General features: G+C 39.8%; 1 long non-coding RNA gene across 1 annotated transcript; it reads left to right on the top strand.

The window, feature by feature from the left end:
* The first annotated feature begins 2,321 nt into the window (after positions 1 to 2,321).
* LOC137859745 (uncharacterized) lies at positions 2,322 to 16,853 on the top strand. Its single transcript, XR_011098508.1, has 3 exons — positions 2,322 to 2,608; positions 2,921 to 3,049; positions 12,739 to 16,853. It is a non-coding gene; the product is annotated as an uncharacterized lncRNA (long non-coding RNA).
* Positions 16,854 to 17,875: the final 1,022 nt, after the last annotated feature.

Raw genomic sequence — 17,875 nt, 5'->3', positions numbered from 1 at the left:
AAGGTCTACCCCTTGACTCGCAGCAACCTGTATTGTATCTGCTGGTTCTTTTGCTCCCAAGTCAGATCAGTAACTCCCTCCTAAATCATAGGACAGCTAGCTACAAGCAAAAACCATGGCAGTGCCTGAGAAAGCAGGCAGGTACTGGATGTGATAGGATTTCATGTTCAGAGGAATAAAAAGGCCATGCTAACTCATGACCTTTAGAAGGGCAGTGTGAATCCCCTTTCTTCAGTCCTGTTTGCTTTAAGACTTTGGTGCTGATGGCATAAATGAGGGGGATGAGCATCTGGGAGATGAATCAAGTGAAAGAGCACCAGAAAGGCACTGTCAGCTGGCCATAAGTGCTGTACCCAAGGGACATGAGTTGGGGCCCAGGTGTGACAGGTATACAAGGTGACAGTTTTGATGTGTCCTGTTTTACCTCATGCCTCACCACCAGTGCAGTGCCAGTGCTCTAGAAGATGTGATCTTCCATGACCACAAGTACAACACCGGGTTTGATCCAGCTTCGGTCCCAAGCACAAGGCTTGAGTGGTGGTGATCGCAGAAGCAGTCAGGGATTGCAGGTTCGTGTTTTAACATGTGGGGCGGTTGCCCTCGCAGCCAGCTAAGTGACACAGGTGGCAGCCAGTCTCAGCATTAGTGGGCCCACCAAGGGCAGGAGGCTCGTGCCCCCTCGCCCTGCAGGAGCTGCCCTTGAGCTCTGTGGAGGGCAGTGCCGCGCGTACTGCTGCCACCCTTGCTGAGACTCTCTGAGGCAGGAACGCAAGTGCAGCAGGAGGTACACATCCCACATGGCACAACAGAGGTTAACGCTGCGCCTAATAACATTCACAGATGAATCAAACAGCTGAGTAGAAAAAGCTGTCATAAATATTTGCTGTCCTAGCAGACTGTGTGTGGGAAGAGGAATGCTTAGAAGCTGATGCGGTAGAAGCATGGACGAAGACTTCAACAAAGATAGGAAATTGTACAGGGTGGGAGAGGTTACTCAGAGCTGCTAAACTCAGTGGTTTGGGGCTCTTCTCTCCAAGGAGTGACTGAATCTCTTCCCCACAGAAAGGCTGGGCTCTGAAGAGAGGCAGGCTGGATGCTGGTAAAGCCCAGGTTAGGGCAAGGTCCCCGCAGGCTTGCTCAGTCTGCTCTTTGGGACATTAATCTGGCTGGTGCACTGTCAACATGCAGGCTCACAGATGGTAAAAGGACTCACAAGCCAGGCCTGAGTGCTTGCTGTGGACACAGATGTGCTCTGAAGATTGCTTCGGTATTTATGTGAAACAACTGCTTTTTATTAAGAAGTGTTGAAACTAATATAAATATTTATAAATGACTTTAGCATATTAAATTGTTGACATTACACAAATACAAATATTTCATAGAAAAGTGAATAAACATATAAAGCTACATTACTTTGTAAATGAATTCATTAGTATTTATTACAGGAAATTGCAATTAATTATTAAGCATTACGATGGCTTGCTTGGAGAATGGATGTATTATTTTCACTATAATTAATAATTTTAATTACCGACTTTAAGTACTGGTGATTTCCCCCCCACATCACAAGGCACATTTTTTATAAGGCATCTGAAATATGCTAAGTGTTTTTGTTCTGGGTAGCTTTGTAGTACAAAATAAACAATTGAAAATAAAGTTAATTTCCTAGTTGCTAAGTGGAAATAGACGCTCTGGCTGCCCCTTAATCTGTTATGACCTGGCTTGGGAGAGCTGGTTTATATTGAGCAATAAAAATTTTATTTCTCCACAGTTTTCTGCATCACAACCAAAAAGCCAAGAAAGCAGGTTTTCCCATTCTACTGATTTTTATGTCCTTTCTGCCATCAAAAAAGTGTTTGTATGCTCAAAAGCCTTCTGTCTTTCCTTCTCTCCTTACACCTCTTGTATTAAATTGGCCTAAAAACGCATATTGCCTCAAAGATGTCTGTAAATTAAGATGGTCTCGCTGTTATTCCTGGTGCTAAGCAGGGTGCCCCATTACTATCTTGTAAACCTCCAATCATGAGACCTATTATGCAATATGCAGACAGTCTGTTTTTAGACATCTTCATTTGTTAAGCAGATGCATAACCTGCATGTATGTTTGTGGCTTGTTGCCACAGGTCGTCACTTCTCAGATCTGTGCTCCGCTTGTTTTCCCTTGTGCCCTTCGGTGCGCCTCAGCACTCTAATATCTCACAGGTTCTTGCTTCTGGTGTCTCATCTACCTGACTGCTGTGCTTAGGACACACCAGCTCTCAAGCAGAAACGAGCATTTTCACTTCTGCATTACCATGATTAACTTTGCACCCAGTACCTTGGTAGAAAAAGAAGTGCCTGGCCAAACTGTACCTCTAACCACCCCACCCTCTCCTATGGTATCACAGCATCCCCTGAACTCTGGTTGTCATTACAGTCTCCCATAGGCCCCTCCTGACAGCAGGAGCTGCAGATATGAGCATTAGCAGGTACTAATGAGGACATCTGAACTGGGTTAGTGGTGATTTTTCAGCTGTTGAACCAATCACCAGACTATGAAAGCCGTGAGGAGGATTAGCAAGGTATTTTGCTTAACACTGAAGAGCAAGGGTGATACTGCCTGTGGATGGTAGGGTGGCTGTATGATTTCTCATAAAGTGCTTTATGCTAGAACAAAACATAGATATTCTACCCCCATTAGAAGTGGGGTTTAAAATATATGTGCAGTTAAACTTTTAAACATTCTTCTGTATGTTGCTAAATACCTTTAGTTCTACTGAATGGATAGGCTGTGGCTGTTGTGAATTGGTCTGGCTGTTTGGAAGTGGGGAAGGAGCATTGCGGTAGAGTTCTTTTTTAATTTTTTTATTTTTTTCTGTATTGAAAATACAGAGAATAGAATGAATTCTTTGTGAAATTTGGATGGATGATTCCTTCACAGGTCCTGGAGGAACTGCAGGGGATTCCCTTTCTTGCTTCACATCATAGCATGGTTCCTTGTGTTTGTCTCATGAGAAATAGAACAGCTCTGTTTGACTGATACCCTACTTTTCTTTTGAGACTGTTTAAGGTAAGATGTGTTTTTTTTTTGTTTGTTTGTTTTTTGTTTGTTTGTTTGTTTTTTACCTCCCACCTTTCTGTTATTAGGAGTGGGTAGCCATTGAGTAGGTATGTCCAGGTTGGCTGATACAAAGCAGGGAATGCGGATCAAATATGAGTAACTTGGATTAGCAGTAGGTATGCAACTTACTTAAGCCACCTAAATAATTATTTTGCATCAAAGTATTTTCTAAGCAGGAATTCAAATTTAGTTGCCTGGAGTTTGCTATACGAGGTTATGCGATGAATATGCATTGATTCACCAGAACTGTTATTTTACGAAATCACTTCTTGTCATGTTTTTAGTTTTGATGTATTTACGCTAATGTTTCTCTCTAGCATAGCTTGAATAAGATGGGATCCTTTGCCTTTCATTGCAATAATTAAATATTTATTTTGATTTTTTTCATAACTGGAGTGGTAATTACTCATTGCAAAGCACTTTGATATGCTCTGCTCAGATGGAAGATGTTACAGAAAAATTCTGTTGTCAGAATTGAATGAAAGCTAGAAAAACATAAGTAATAATGCAAATACAGAAATGATTTCACTGAATATATGCTTCTGTGTATAATTTCTCTGTGGCATTGGAGGTAAAATTAGAAAACCCAAGTTATTGGCTGTATTCCGCAAGTGACTGAGCCTATTGTACTGGTACCGTTCAGCCTCACAAAAATACCATGTTCCCAGCACTCGTCTGCTAGTTATGATCTGAAGGTTATTTAAGGTCTGGAGCTGATAGAGGGTTTTTTGATTCACCGTGGGGTAGAATTGGGTTTTAAGTGATCTAAGACCTTCCTTTGCCCAGAAAAATGACTGCATTCCTTCTCCAAATACTTGGTGTGAATTATATTTAAACTTTGTAGCTGGCTAATAAAATTAAAACATTTTAATGTGTTTTTCTAGCAACACTGATTTAGTCGAGGCCTGTGGGATCCAGAAAGAGAAGTGTATGAGTGCGTCCACACATACATGTGTGATGTGTGCATACACACAGTAGTGAAGCTTAAATTGTAACTTGAAGTATAGCTGCTGTTAATTTGATCAGTGTATAGATGTTAATGTAAATCCCCCAGGATTTGTCCATAATGCATAAATGAGAAACACTTGTTTGCAGGTATATTTTATGTAATGAATAAGATGAAATCTAAACAATTAAGACTTATGAACTTTTTTCCGTTTCAGAATCAAAATAGCAAAGGTGTCTAAGATGTGCACTTGAACTTATCTCATTATAGTTTTAAATGTTGCCAAAGTAACTGAGTACATTTCTTTAAGTATATATTTAACACTAATTATTCTGTGTTGTGGATCAGTGATTTCAGAAAATGAATTCCACTGAACCAATCTCTATTGGCAAAAAGTATACATTTCATTGGTGATGCTGTGGTGATGCATCTTATTCATTACATAAAAATTTTCATTCTCCTAATAATATTTTGCACTTGCTTATCTACTTGATTGTTCCCACTCTCCCCCGCTGCCAAATATAGTAAAGCTTTTATCTACTCTTAGCCACCAGGATATGTCTAGATAGTCATAAAGGCCTCTGCTAGCCCCTCAGACTTCTGTAATTAAAATGGTTGGGGTTTAGTATCTTCTAAGTGGCTGTAGTGGCCCTAAGCATGCAAAGAAGGCACAGAAAATGAAGCATCAGGGTGGGAGCTCGGTGTGAGGGGAATGAAATAATCTAATGGATTAGAGAAGATGAACGAGGAAAATTAATATTAGTCCTGTTGGTTGTATTACAGTTGTAGTATAGCTGGTTCCAGTTGGTTGAATATCTGATACAGTCAGTATCACATCTGTGCATGGAGTCATAGAGGAAAAACAGTATGTGCTCTGCCCTGAGGAACTTGCACTACAAAGACAACAATAGGGGAAGGAAAAGGAGTTAATGCTACTTACTGCTGTTGCTTTATGATCTGCTCCTCTCTTAATTACATATGTGCCTGTGAGAGCAGCTTTGATAAATACTGAGCTGCAAATTAGCTGAGGAGGCTTGAGGGTGCCTACAGACTAGGAAAAAGAAAGTGATGACTTTGATATACACTTGCTTGAAAAAACAGCAATACCTTTTATAATGGGCTGTGTGATGCGAAAGGACCGAACTAAGGCAGAAGGGGCAGTTGAACAGCTGGTGTAAGCCAGCATGGCTCATTGGCTTCAATGAAATTGAGTTGCTTGCTACCAGCTAAGGCCCAAAATTTCACTCAGGTATTAGGACAATGTATTTGATGTACCCTTTGATCATTTAAGTCAAATTGCATGAGTCATTACTCAGAGTGCAGAAGAAAGTTGTGGTTTCAAAAATCACTTGCTTCCCCATTAAAGTTCACTGAAATGTTTGCCTTAAGAGCCCTGAAATTAAGAAACAATAAGTCCCAAATATCACCCTTAAATAAATTTATAAGGGGTCAGAGGGAGCTGGCACACAAGACTGAAGTTTGAACACAAACTCATAATGTTATTAATATTATATGTTAATGTTAACTCATTCACTTTGTCTTGACCCAAGCTATGTTTCCACCTGTTGCTTTTTTTTTTTTTTTTTCCCTGTAAATTCCTCCAAAACTTCCTAAATATAAACCAAATTCATTATGGTCTGCAAGCAGCATTTCAGCTTTGTAGGCTTGGGGATATTGGTCTCCTTAGTAATTTTGTGCTTTAGGTGCATTCATACAGATGGTGAGACAGAGCAAAAAGATTTATGTTTAGATTTATTGGGGAAGTCTATTTTTCCTCTTCTGGCTGACATCAATACGACTGTGTTTTCCATTCACTCCATCCCAAAGTGTGCCCTGAGAAAGTACGGAGAGGGCGCCAGTTGCAGTCCTTCCTTCTAACAGGTCACAACCATATTGTTCCTGAACAATAAAGGTTTTATAAACAAAGTCTGACTAGAAAGATGGTGAGTTGTTATGCTACAAAGAGCTTTGCTGAAAGCAAAATAAGGCAAAAGAGAAACTGGGTAAGGTCTAGAAAATGTTTTTAAAGTTAAATCACAGATCTTGAGTAAGACATTGATCCATTGCTGTCAGAAGAACTGTGCCACCTTACAGCAGTGCTGAATTTGGTCTATTAATGTTTGTACTGTGTAGTGTATACACTTTAAAGTGAAAATAAGCTTCTAAGTACAGAAGTACTTAAGAAAACTGATTACTACTGACTTTAAAGGGATTGCTGAAATGTTTCAGGATAGACATATGCTTAGGCTTCTTGTTGAGGGTGTGAAAGAGGCTGTGAGTGATGCCCTTCTATTTGCATTGCCTATCATAGTCATCTCACATTACCTGAAGTTACTATTTCCAATGACCATCTGTCGCCTTTCATCACAAACTTAACACCACCCCTGGAAACTTGCCCCCTGGGAAGGCATGCTACAGTTACTCATAGTAATAACCTATATGGAATTATTTTTACAGTACTGGACCTTGTTTCTTTGGGGTATGACTGTCTTTTTACTACACAACATACAGCATCTGGTATAACAGATGCCCTGTCTTTAAAGCAATCAGTCCCACTACTGGTTGGAGGGGGAGGGAGACACAGGTGGATGATATTTTGGGAAACTTTGGGGTGGTCCTGTATGGAGCCAGGAGTTGGACTCTGATCTTTATGGGTCCCTTCCAACTCAGGGTATTCTATGACTCTGTAATTCTAAATGCAGAGCATGAAAGGAAGCCTCTTGAATTCTGACTGTTGACATGTTGAAGTTATTCAGAAGTGTATACGTAATTAAAATCAAAAGTAATGCCAGTGAGGTAATCTGGTTAATTTGTCCTTTGTGCACAAATATTTACATGGTCTCTTTATCTAGGTATTATTCAGTAGGGGAAAAATTATCAGCATTTAAATCCATCCCACCAAAACCAAGGAGCTTTCCCTCTTCAGAGGTGTTCTGCAAATGTACATTGTTTTCCTCCCTGTTGGAAATGTAGGTCTCTGTAAAAGCATACTCATATTACTTTGTTATATGAGCTGCTAAAGTTTTTCATGTTGGTTGCTGGTGCCCAGAGGACGAGTAATCAGTTATTAAGCTAATCAGCCTTATGCTGTAGCACATCAGTTTGATGAGGTTCGTGTTAAAAATCTGGCATAAGTATTTGTGACCTTCCTGTGTTAGCAGAATGTAATGCTTTCCATGAGAAGATCAACTTAACAAGCAGATTTAATCTGATGGGGGGGGGGGGGGGGGGGTGGAGGGGGGAAGGTCGGGAAGGGATTGAAACTTGCTGTGCTAGACCTCCACCTCCACAGCTATGGCAAGCCATTTTTATCAAAGTAAAGTTTCAGTAAAGAACATGGTCAAAATGCTAGGCAGTAAGGCTGTGTGCAACTGTTTGGCATTAATATTTACTGGCTCTCACTTGTTAATGAGTGGATAACAAAAGATTAAAAGTATCCACTAGCTATTTTGTTTTGTTTTTAAACTAAATTTTAGAAAAATCTTGGAAAAGACTTTTTAGTATGTGATATCTGTTTACTTAATGTGCCAAGCATGTTTTTAGACAAAAAACAGGAAACCTGGATAGGTCTGACAAATAATCATCATGTTGTGCAGAAAAATGCTGCAGTTTGAGTTTCTGATTAGGTGAAGCTGAACTCCAGAGCCACTTGGGATTATGTTAGTTCCTAGTGAGAATGTGTATAGTATTTTTCTCAAGAAAGTAGATGTCAGTTTGTGCATCAGGCTTGCTTGGGGTGGAAAGTGGGGGCCATCCAGGTTTATCAAGTTGAATTTTGCATTCTGCAGCCTTAATCAGTCTGAAGCTAATTAGCAGCCTCTACACAATAAGGCCACAAGTCATTAATCATAGGAGATGAGAGCAGTCACCCCCCAATCCTCAACATTTCAAGAAGTTTTCTCTTGCTTTTTTTTTTTTTGTGATAGGGCTTCAAAAGTCGCAAGATTGCTTTTCATGGTCAATAGTGTGTGAAGTATAAGCCATGTCTTGATGTGACAGACAAGGGACCACTGTTCAAGGACCCATTGGACCTGCTTTTTTAAATGCTGTCTTCTAACAGAATGGAGTCAACTGATGACTTTATTTGCTTTGAGTTGAAGCATAGTTCAGATCAGAGTAAAAAAAAAAGTTTTAACAAGTATGATTTTTGTTAAAAGGAAGTTTGAATTTTTTACAAAGCCTCTTAGTTCTTTTTAAAAGTTACAATCCTTTCTTATGCACAGCTAATGAGGAATGAAAGTCCTTTCACATGCCTAATACAGTTTAGTACAGTGTGTCTTGAAACTTAATGCTAACAGCCACAGGCTAAGCACTGGGAAACCTTTGGAAGGGGAAGAAAATAAAATCCCTCGAGGCTATTGGTCAAACTTTTTCAAAACAATTTGAAGCAGTACGTTTAAATATCAGGTTTGTTCTCTTAAATAGAACTGAGAATTAGGTTGTACATCATCTTGCATTCTATTTTGCCTATCCTCAGATATCTATATTATTCCCACAATAGAGGGATAAGTATCTAAAATAGCTAGATGTTATTTGAAATGCTTTTTGTGAAGGAAATACTGCTTCCTGGGTCTTTCTTACTCCTATTTTCTGTTTCTGGGGAGTGTGGCTGAAATCTGTATGTTTGCGCATTTCTAGTGGGTCTTGGTCTGTTGTTCATAGTATGTCCCTTCACCTGTTGATAGTATCAACAGTTCCGGGCTAAGAAAATTCTCAGTCTTAGAGCCATTTAGAGCTTCTGGATGGGACTGCCAGGGACAGCAGGTGATCTTACAGGCAACGTGTTCATAGAGATTCCTTTCACTGACGAATTTCCAGTATAAGCAGAACTGTTTCTTTGTAGGACAGGTTTCAGATGCCTTGAAGTGTGATCCTCGAGGCCTTCTAGTTATCATATTAGCCTGCATTGGCTTCATTTTACTTCAGGAATTACAATAACAGAGAGAAGCTAATGGCCTTTCTCTGTTCAATTGTCCAGGAGTTCCTTGTTCCAGCAGGCACTATACCCAACTCTCCATCCATCCCTGTGCCTGTAGTCATCTGCTGCATGAGGAGGATTGCTTTCAGAAGGTGTTAGCTGGGGTAGCAAACTGTGGTGGCAGAGCACTGCACAGCACTACCAGCAACCATGGCATATGGTGATCTACTGCTCCTCTATAAGCAGTTCCAGTTGTGCTTTGCTTATTTCTCTTGTTTGGAGAGACAATTAATGTTGAAAGTCTCTTCCCTTCTAGGGAGGGTTGGCCTCTTTTTTTTTTTTTTTTTCTTCCTGTAATCAGTCTTTGAGATAAAGACAGTGAAAGTGAGAAAAGAAAAATTATAATTAGGAGGCTAAAACAAATGAAGTCAGTGTTCTGCCTCCAGAAGCTCAGCAGGCAGCCATCTATACTTGTAACGTGGGTGTATGTTGTATTTATTTGTCTGGATCACCAATGGATGTTGTCCTTGGACTATTGTTCTAATTCAGTAAGAATGCTGTCTCCAAGCTGTTTGACATCTTCTGTTTATTCTAGAATTCAGGAGAGAGTGGGGATCATCAGATAATCACTTTAGGTTGCTGCAGGGAGGTTACCATCATCGTAAGAGTATGGTATACGTTTGTTTTGGTGCATTGTTTGCTCTTGAGAAAAGGGCTAAGAAGCCCTGCTACATGCCCTCTTTCACTGCTTTTTGGTGTGTCCCCACCTCACGCACACTTGCATGCTCACTCCTTGCTTTGCAGTTCTCAGCTTTTGGAATGTGCACCCAGCAACAGTCCTGCTCCAGCTTTCTGTGCTGGCCTGAGTGGGCCTGGCAATTAGGTAAAACGCGTTCATGCATCCCTAACAAAAAAAGGCCCCATACAGAAACTTCAGCAATGCACTCTAGGAGCACTGAAAGAGACATTGCATTCCACCTGTCGTATCAGTGCAGTAGTGCACATTTTGAAAAGTTCCCCTCAAGTATATTTAAACCATAGGCTGTGGCACTGGTTATAGTTTATTGTAATAATTCATATGTTTCAGTGAAGGCATTTGCTTCCTTCTCTTTTTGTGCTACTGGGGAAGATACGACATGCATCCACATACAAAAAAAAAATTGCAATTAAATGACATTAAGGGTTTGGCTAAGGCCACACAAGTGGAGTTAAGACTGATATTCTGTCATTACCTCAGCTCATTACATCTTGTTTGTTTGTTACTTGTACGGTCCCAAAGATAACCCCTCTGTCTGGAGAATCCTGTACTACCTGGAAACAAAGGGAAGTGTTATGCTGTAGCTTTATCTCTGAAATCCTCGTGCTTTGCCAACTTTCCTCAGTGTTACCATAAAACAGGTTTTGGTGACTTATATGTATTAATGGCATTAATTAAACTATCAGCCCAGCTGAATGGGAGAAAATGTGTCTTCTGAACTTGTTTCTTGAATAGGAGTAAATGCCTCATTAATCTTAAGCATCAACCAAGAACACTGTGTTTGTTAGATAGAATAATAAATGACTTTACAGGAAATACACAATAGCAGATGCTGGAATGCATCCATTCATTAGTCACTGTGCATAAATATCCCCTTATTTCCATGAAGAGACATTTAATGGAGGGCCGATCTGACAAACATGCACAAGCTTTCACTCACTCACTGAGAAAACGGAAGGGAGAAAATGTCATACAAATTTGCCTGCTGAACACAAAGCATCACATACCTTATCATGTGTGCTTTTCCTGCTCCTTGACTTTGTTTCATCAGATTGAAATGTAGCAAAGGGAAAACTTTTGGACAGGTTTCAGAAGCCTATGAAGCATTATAGTTATTTCTGCCTCTTGGTTACTAAGTCTGTTTCATTAGTATGTCATCTTGGAGACAGTCACCAACTTCACTCATATTAATACAGACTCGAATCTGGGTTTGGTGTCTGGTAAAGTCAAGGAAAGCTATTTGCTTATAGAAAAATAGTGTTGAGTTGTGTTGTGTATTTTTTTTTTTTTAAATCAGCACTTCCCAAGACAGTAAGAAACAAGCTCGTTTCAGTGAATAGTAGTTTATATATAAGCATGTTCCATACCCTCCTGCTTCTGCTTTCTGTCAACTTCTGTAAACTTGTATTTATTCTCTAGTCTTGTAACATAACTGAGCCAATGAAGTGCCTCTGGCCAACAGGTACAATCTACAATTGTTTAAAAAAAAAAAAAAAAGTCAAGCCCATATAGTAATTGTGCAGAGGGAAAAGCAAAACAATCGGTCAGAACTCCTGTTTTTCTTGGACTGTTGATTCAACGTACAAGAATGTTAGATATGTTACAGGAGTGCCTAAATACATGTAAGTTGCTTTGTATGCTCCCTTGTTTCTCAATCTGTCCCTTAATGAAACTTGACAAAAGGGTTACATTTTAGCATACTATTTCTTAGAAAATGTTAACAGAGCGTTTGTATGTCCTTTTGTGTTTGAGATCTGTCTGGTTTCTATGGCTAAATTGACCAGAAAGACAAGGCAACCTTGATTTATGAAACAAATTCTTAAGCTGGCGATTACATTGTGTACCAGAGGTATCGCTGTGCTATAACAGTACACATTCCACTTGGGAATACAGAAGTCTTCTATGTAAGCATGCCGGGTGCCTTAAACCCATGCGTTCTTCATTGGTGTTGCAGGGTTTCATGCCAGAATGCTAACCGGGGTACAAGGCTTTTAGCTTGCGTGGGCTCAGCTTGGCCACATAGTATATGGGAAGAAGTTTAATTTCCTATACTTGGATTTTCTGAGGAAGTATGGATTTGATAACTTGCTAAGAGGCCTCACTGGTCACAGGGATGTTGGGAGATGTGCAGGGACTTCATGTGTGATTTAGCACACCTTCCCATCTGAATAGAGAGCTTCTCAACCTTTTATGGTACTGTTAAATCAAGCATATTAGGGCAAAAAAAAATCATGCTGGGTACTGTGGTAACTTGGGAGACATCACTTTACTTTTCTACAGCTTGAAGTTGTGGTCATTGCTCAGAAGTCCTACTTGTATGAACAAGCATCAGTTTGCTTACAGAACTAGAGCTGTACTTCAGCAGCGAATTACTAACGAAGTCAAGGGAGATGTCATGCTCAAAAGGTGATAGACAATGAATGATGATAGCAGTCTAAGCTTTCAAAGGTGGCCAGTGTTATTCTGATGCTCAGCTGAAATACTGAAGAGTTTAGTGTTCCTGAGAACAAGGCCCACTTCCATTGCTACAGAACTACTGCTAAGCTTCTTGTATGTTATGAAGATGCAAATTTTATTTTTCTGTCTGTTTATTTCACCATTAAGATCCCAGGGGAATCTCACTGGTAAACTAAAGAATTTTGATTTTTGTCAGATTCCCTTTTAGTGTAGTTCATATTTTTCCTGCATTATGTTTCTGGTGTGGTTCTGTGTGGGTAGGTGTACTGGTACTGGGATTTTAGTGTTCTGTGTGAAGCTAACTAGACAGTTGATATCCTTCAAAATCTGTCTCACTGTGTGCTATAATTGCATTTCTATCCCAGCTGCAGCTACATTTCTGTGACTATCTGAAACCCGTTCACTATATGCAACTCTAAACTGAATTGCACCAAATGTAACTATCTTAGCATTGATGAGGCAGCTGTGCAGTTAATAAAACCTAGCATTACCCTTCTCTCCCGTGGGGTGGGTCATGCTGCATGATGGCAGTGGAACATTTCCACTGTTGGTCCCAACAGGTCAACTGTAGCTGGAGCCAGAAAACTGCTTCTGGAAGAGAAGGGCAGAATCATTCTTTATAACTGGAATGCCGGGTGGGAATCCTTCGGCCTCCATCTGGAACAGCTTTGACCAAACAAAGGCCACAGATCTGCCTGCACTACAGTTGGTGGGAATACTGCCACAGAATTCCTTGGGAGCAACATTAGGCTTCGATTATGGTCACAGCAAGAGAGTAGTACATGTACAGCTGCCAAAAAATATTAACAAATAATTCTAGAAATGTTTGTCTCTTCTTTCCTTTCTTTTTATTTTACTTTAAAGCAACTAGCAGAAAAGCTTTTGCCTGTCAGGAATGAGAATTATAAAACCTAAAACCAAAATATCAGGCCCCAGCTCCCTCTGCTTACAGAGAGACAGGTTAGGAAAGGCATGGTTTGCAAAGTACTTTGAGCCACTGTCCCCTCTTCCAGATGTAGGGTTGAGCCTTGACAGCCACCGGTGTTGCCCCCAGCACTCCCTGGGAAGTACGGCATTGCTGAGTGCAGCATGCCTTGGCCTTTCGCTCTCATTGCACAAGGGCCTGTGCTGGGTCTGCTCAAGTTTGCTTCTTTTGTGGCCAGATATACTGCCGGAGTGAGCTCAGCAGCATAATAGCGTAAAATGTAAAGGGCAGGGGCCAGAGAGCACTGGCACCTCTCAGATAGCCCCTTCTCACCAGGGGCATCTCGTCATGCACTTGATGCATCTGCTCCCTGTTCTGTGTATTAGCTCTGCTTGTGCCTTGTTTTATGAGTGTTTCACAGCATGAGTGCTCTGAACAGCTTTCTTAAGCTATAATCTTGATGCTCTAGCTTTGCAAATCAGGATACCCTTAACAACGGGGAGAAGAGTATAAAGCGGAATTTGTGGATGCTGAATTGTTCCCTGCCTGAAACAATTAAATGTTTGGGCGGAGCCTAGACCTTTCTGGATGCTAATTGGAATAGAAATTAATATATAGTACAGCAGGAAGAACTTACTGCAGAAAATCTTTCCTGAAAACACAGTGTGGACAGATTTAATTCCACTAGATTAATTTAGAAGGGAAAATGGCATCAATTATGTTACATAACTTCCTACAGTTATGTGTTGGTAACAAATGTAAAGTGTTACGCTCCTGAGGTCAGCAGAGTTTTTACCATTAACTTAAATGCAAGTACAATAGGATTTTTAAAATGCTTTGTCTACAGACTTCCATAATTATTCCTTTCCTGTGAGGCCTTTTAAGAAAGGACTATAACATAGATTTTTCTTCTTTCATAAAAATTAATTCAAGACGGTTAGAGATGCCTCTTTCTTTGTAATTTCTCTAGCTGTATAATCCAGGCTTTAATGCTGACCACAGTGTGAGAGCTCAAGTCTGGAGTGCTTTGTATTTTGTCCCATGATGTTTCTTTCCTGAACTACAAAGGAGAGGCCTTTCCCAAGGTGAAAAACCAGAAATGTGGTCCTGCTAGTCTAAAGGCGGGTCAGAGTAGTCAGTAAGGTATAAGGAGAAGAAAGCCAAAGGCCCTACTTGATGCTGTCTTTTCTTATTTTGACTGAATGTTTTATGTAGTTAGTGGGGAAAACATAAGTGTATAAACAGCTGTTGACACCAAAGAATGCTTTCATTTCTAATTCTATAAAAAGACCATTCAGAAGCTATAGAAATTAGTGAGTAATTTTTGATTGCTCAGTATCTTTGCTTCCTCTCAGCCTAGGGAAAGTGAGTGTAAAACCAAATCAACTTGACTTGCTAGGGTTTTTGCTTTGCAGTTGCAAAAAGTGGCACAAGCTTTGGAGCAAGTCAGAATGTAGCTACAGCTGTCTTACAACCAAGATTACTCAGGCCAGCTGTTAGGAGCCAGCAGGAAATTGCTGTGGATATAGAAATTAGTGAATTGTTTTCTAAGTTTTTGGAAGTATACTTTTTCCCACCTTGTGGGAAAGGGTATGTTCACTCATTCACTCCTCATTCTCTATACTTTCTCTATACATGCTCTATACAGAGAATTTATTTTATTTCTTAACTGATCAATCACTTGGCTTTGCAAAAAATAAGGTTCTATGAAACATGATGCCACAAAAATATGCTTACACAAGGGTAGTGAAGGGAGAAAACCTACAACCAAACTACTTGGTCTAGTATAGTTTGCCAGCATGCTGTAGGATATGAGGACTACCTATGGTGTCTGAGGACATCAATGTGTAATGTAGAAGTTTAATGCTATTCAGCTTCATATTAAGTAGATGAGACAGATTAGAGTATGTGTATATCTAGATGCACTTGCACAGGACCAGGACCCCTTTCCACTCATGGTTCTTCAGTGACTTATTATGTGGCTCAGAAAGCTGTATGACACCATGGTTTTCATCTTGCATATATGCAAAGATGCATACACTCTTACATATCTGTTTTGCCTTGGCAATTGGCATGGTATTTAGGCTGTTGTATGCTCTCTTAAAAAAAAAAAAAAATGCACACAGAATTGCTGCAGCTGTGCATGATGTGCTGTCAGTTGCAGGCACTGCCTATATGTCTGCATGCAGAGTGCTGAGACTGATCTCACTTGGTGCTATGCTGTGCATCTTGAGCTCTGCTCTTAACCACGCAGCAATTAGTCCAGCTGTGCTGGTCAGGATTTTGCCTTGTCTGCCTGCTCTCCAGAACTGAATCCTGATAGTCTGGGACTTGGACAGACCCAATATACATCCCTAACATGGAGTCATGAAAGATGGTGTGGTTTGGTTCCACATCCTCTTACCCTGCTAGCAGCTAGCACAGATGCACAAACGAAGCCTGTGACTAAGCGTCACTTCGACTTGAATTCAGCAAAGCGCTCATTCAGGCTTAATCTTAAACACATGGATAATCCACTGCTATTGAGCGACTTAAATACACCATCTTTCGGGGAACTAAGTATGTGCTTGGATGCTGAAATAAAATCTTTTTTTCTCCAAATAAATTCATGCCTAGCTATAAGTACAAACAAATGCTAACGTACATGGCTAATGATGCTCTAGCCAGAATTACTCATCGTTGCAGCTGTACATCCGAGTGTAATTTTAATTAGAGTTTAATTATCTTTTCATTTATTTTCTTCAGCTAGTAAATTTATACCTTGCTCTAAGTTTTCCTGTGAGTATAAATTAAAGCAACATTAATAACATTATATTTGTCCTAATTTGTGTATCTGCATTTATTTATCTGTTTTTTATTAGTCATAATTAAGTATGTTTGGAGAGATCAGGCAACTAATCTATGTGTAGTAGAAAATAATGCTAGGCAATATCATTATAATAATAAGACTTTCTGGTTTACCGAATGGGAATAAAAATATCATACATTTGTGATTAGGGTTCGTAAAATATTGAAAATATTAATTTGAGGAAAAGCTGTCCAAATAGCAATTAAAATAGAAAAAAAAAAAAGACTATTTGACACTGGAAGTTGTTCTAAAATGATCTTGATTTTTTTTTTTTTGTTCAAAAGTTGCCCATTATGGAAATTAATGTCAACTTAATTTACAATTATTTAATACTTCATTATGGAAATTTATCTCTTCTGGAAATATTTGTGGAGAAAAAGTTCAATTCAAGCATTTTTGCCAACTTAGGGGAGTTCAAGTTCTGCAGTTTTTTAATGGAATGAGTTATTTCTTAGATGTATTGCCACACTAAATAATTTAAGAATTTGTATTTCTGCTGACACATCTCCTTCGGTCCAACTGCCTTAAAATCATTCATCAATGTATGAGAAAAGTGGAAAACTATTATGAGCCTCATTGTATACAGCAGAAAACTCAGGTATTGGAAAAACAAGGCACAATGGGTTTAGATAAAGTGATTGATAATTTGAATGATCATGTTTTTGTATGCTTTACTTAAAATGTCTTAAGAAGTAGCTTATCTGTACTGGAAATGTATAAACTGTTTTTTTTGTCTTTCTGTAGTCTGTGGATCATTTCAAAGCATTGCTTAGCCAGCATGCAGATTAGGGATGGGCGGCTCTATTGTGTTACTTCTGTTTTGTAGTTCAGAGTTACTTCTCCTTGCATGCCTGCGTCAGCTGGCCTCGCTTCTCTGAGGCATCGAAAAGTTCACAAGACATGTTCTTCTTTTGTTCTTTCCTTCAAATTTTATAGATTTTGGATGGCTGCTAATGTAGGAGGGCTGAGTGTCTTAGATACACATCATTCGGGGAGCAATAAATATACATGCAAAGTCCTGCCCCCTCCCCACCCCACACCCCCTTTATTTTCCATATTATGAAAAATAGTCCCTGATTGTACCCTTCCCCATTTAACTCTAGCCTCTCTCAGGTAGCAAGACGTGCTTAGGAGCTAGCAACCTTACTTCCCACATGGCAGAGTGCCTCAGACAGGGACATGGTATGTGGTCATAGACTGCCTCTGCAGAAGGCATGGGATTCTTGTGGATTCTTGGTTTGGAGGTGGGTGGGCAAGGTGAGGGACTGCAGGGGCCAAGTGATGCTGGGGACCAAGGCTAATTGTTATATTTGCATTTCTGCAAGCTATTCTATGACTGGAGGATGTCACAGAGTAACAGGTCTAGGAATAGTGAAAATGTTTTTCTTTTGAAATATAAGATCAACACAGTAAGATACATGGTTGATGTTTACTGAGATTCTGTTGTCTGTCCTGTATGGCCAGCAAGTGGTAGTAGGATGGTGTTAAAACTCTGGCTCGTAACTCTAGAACTTTAACAGAGTGCCTCTGACTAAATTTGACTCTATTTCTCCAGGCAGTCACGAAGTTGGCCACAAAATAAATGTATTGCAATGATAACCCTAAAGTAACAACAACCTGTGCCTCCTATAAGTGGTAGGGTGTGCTTTCTGTTCTCCAATTTAGTGGAGCCGTTAAACGTTGTGTCTCTTCAGAATCGCGTAACACAGAGAGCAGAAATGGGGCAAGCCAGGTTTACAGAACTTTTGCAAATGTTTTAAACATTTTCTTTTCTAAGCCACACAAGTCTTGCCTGAGGCACCATTCCTAAAATAAAATTAGGCTTCTGAAAGATTTATTGACTGCTTTTGGAATTCAGTGTAGCCGTCTTTTTGCTCATTCATATAATGAGACAGTTGTGAAACCCTGACTCAGGGGCAAACTA

The sequence above is a fragment of the Anas acuta genome, chromosome 7 (genome assembly GCF_963932015.1).
Source record: "Anas acuta chromosome 7, bAnaAcu1.1, whole genome shotgun sequence".
NCBI lineage: Eukaryota > Metazoa > Chordata > Aves > Anseriformes > Anatidae > Anas > Anas acuta.
The sequence above is the reverse complement of the archived record's forward strand: the minus strand, read 5'-3'. Positions and strand labels throughout refer to the sequence as shown.